We start from the raw sequence: 2,957 nt of genomic DNA on the forward strand, positions 1-2,957 counted from the left end.
ATAGTACTAACAAAGGAAGGGTGTGACAAAACATATTTTAATACTTCAGCTGTATTCTAAAAAATCCCAGCAAGAGTATTTTATATTTAAATCCAATCAGAGAAGCTGTACTGCATTACAGTTCCCTCTTGTTTTGTAGCAGAGGAAGTTGATGCTGCACTTGCCTTGAAGTTTCGAAAGGCACGAAAATTAGACTGTTTGGCCCTTGATTTGGACCTGTCCTGAGGAAGGGCATGACCTTTACCTCCAGTAATGTCAGCAATAATTTCCTTCAAACCAGGCCCGAATAGGGTCTGTCCCTTGAAGGGAACGTTAAGTAATTTAGACTTTGAAGTCACGTCAGCTGACCAAGATTTAAGCCATAGCGCCCTGCGCGCCTGGATGGCAAATCCAGAATTCTTAGCCGTTAGTTTAGTCAAATGAACAATGGCATCAGAAACAAAAGAATTAGCTAGCTTAAGTGCTCTAAGTTTAAGTATATCATCCAATGGAGTCGTTGCCTGTAAAGCCTCTTCCAGAGACTCAAACCAGAACGCCGCAGCAGCAGTGACAGGAGCAATGCATGCAAGGGGCTGCAGGATAAAACCTTGTTGAATAAACATTTTCTTAAGGTAACCCTCTAATTTTTTATCCATAGGATCTGAAAAAGCACAACTGTCCTCGACAGGGATAGTAGTACGCTTTGCTAAAGTAGAAACTGCTCCCTCCACCTTAGGGACCGTCTGCCATAAGTCCCGTGTGGTGGCGTCTATGGGAAACATTTTTCTAAAAATAGGAGGGGGGGAAAACGGCACACCGGGTCTATCCCACTCTTTATTAATAATTTCTGTAAACCTTTTAGGTATTGGAAAAACCTCAGTACACACCGGCACTGCAAAGTATTTATCCAGTCTACACAATTTCTCTGGCACTGCAATTGTGTCACAGTCATTCAGAGCAGCTAAAACCTCCCTAAGCAGTACACAGAGGTTCTCAAGCTTAAATTTAAAAGTAGAAATATCAGAATCAGGTTTCCCTGAGTCAGAGATATCACCCACAGACTGAAGCTCTCCTTCCTCAGCTTCTGCATATTGTGAGGCAGTATCAGACATGGACCTTAAAGCGTCTGTATGCTCTGTATTACGCCTAACACCAGAGCTATCACGCTTTCCTCTAAATTCAGGCAGCCTGGCTAATACAGCTGACAGTGTATTATCCATGACTGCCGCCATGTCTTGTAAAGTAATCGCTATGGGCGTCCTTGATGTACTTGGTGCCATTTGAGCGTGAGTCCCTTGAGCGCGAGTCAAAGGGTCTGACACGTGGGGAGAGTTTCCTGTTGGGAAGGAGAATATCCCACAAGTAATGGATGATCCGTGGACTGGATACACCTTACAAGAGAAAAGGGTGGGCCTCATGGACTCTTGCCAATATGAAAGAAATGAATTTATCAGGTAAATTCTTACATAAATTATGTTTTCTTTCATGTAATTGGCAAGAGTCCATGAGCTAGTGACGTATGGGATATCAATACCCAAGATGTGGAACTCCACACAAGAGTCACTAGAGAGGAAGGGATAAAAATAAACAACAGCCATAATCCGCTGAAAAAATAATCCACAACCCAAATATAAGTTTATTCTTTAAATGACAAGAGAAACTTAAAACATCAGCAGAAGAATCAAACAAACAGCTGCCTGAAGAACTTTTCTACCAAAAATTGTGTCTGAAGAAGCAAATACATCAAAACGGTAGAATTTAGTAAATGTATGTAAAGAAGACCAAGTTGCCGCTCTGCAAATTTGATCCACTGAAGTTCATTCTTAAAAGCCCACGAAGTGGAGACTGATCTAGTAGAATGAGCTGTAATTCTCTGAGGCGGGACCTGACCCGACTCTAAATAGGCTTGATGAATCAAAAGCTTTAACCAAGAAGCCAAGGAAATAGCAGAAGCCTTCATGACCTTTCCTAGGACCAGAAAATATAACAAATAGACTAGAAGTCTTCCTGAAATCTTTAGTAACTTCAACATAATATTTCAAAGCTCTTACCACATCCAAAGAATGTAAGGATCTTTCCAAAGAATTCTTAGGATTAGGACACAAAGAAGGGACAACAATTTTTCTACTAATGTTGTTAGAATTCACAACTTTAGGTACAAATTAAAAATCAGAAAAGGAGATTCACAAGAAAGAGCAGATAGCTCAGAAACTCTTCTAGCAGAAGAGATGGCCAAAAGGAACAACACTTTCCAAGAAAGTAATTTAATGTCCAAAGAATGCATAGGCTCAAATGGAGGAGCCTGTAATACCCTCAAAACCAAATTAAGACTCCAAGGAGAAGAAATTGATTTAATGACAGGCTTAATGCGAACTAAAGCCTGAACAAAACAGTGAATATCAGGTAGTTTAGCAATCTTTCTGTGAAATAAGACAGAAAGAGCAGACATTTGTCCCTTCAAGGAACTTGCAGACAAACCCTTATCCAAACCATCCTGAAGAAACTGTAAAATTCTAGGAATTCTAAAAGAATGCTAAGAGAATTTATGAGAAGAACACCATGAAATGTAAGTCTTCCAAACTCGATAATAAATCTTTCTAGAGACAGATTTACAAGCTTGTAACATAGTATTAATCACTGAGTCAGAGAAACCTCTATGACTAAGCAATAGGCGTTCAATTTCCAACACAAACAATTGTTCCATGATTATTTTGGAGATCACTCTCGGAAGAAGAACTAGAGGCAGGAAAATATAAGCAGGTTGATAACACCAAGGAAGTGTCAGCGCATCCACTGCTTCCGCCTGAACATCCCTGGACAGGTATCTGGGAAGTTTTTTGTTTAGATGAGAGGCCATCAGTTCTATCTCTGGAAGACCCCACATCTGAACAATCTGAGAAAACACATCTGGATGGAGGGACCACTCCCCCGGATGTAAAGTCTGACGGCTGAGAAAATCCGCCTCCCAATTGTCTACA

This window comes from Bombina bombina, chromosome 2 (assembly GCF_027579735.1).
Source record: "Bombina bombina isolate aBomBom1 chromosome 2, aBomBom1.pri, whole genome shotgun sequence".
Lineage (NCBI taxonomy): Eukaryota > Metazoa > Chordata > Amphibia > Anura > Bombinatoridae > Bombina > Bombina bombina.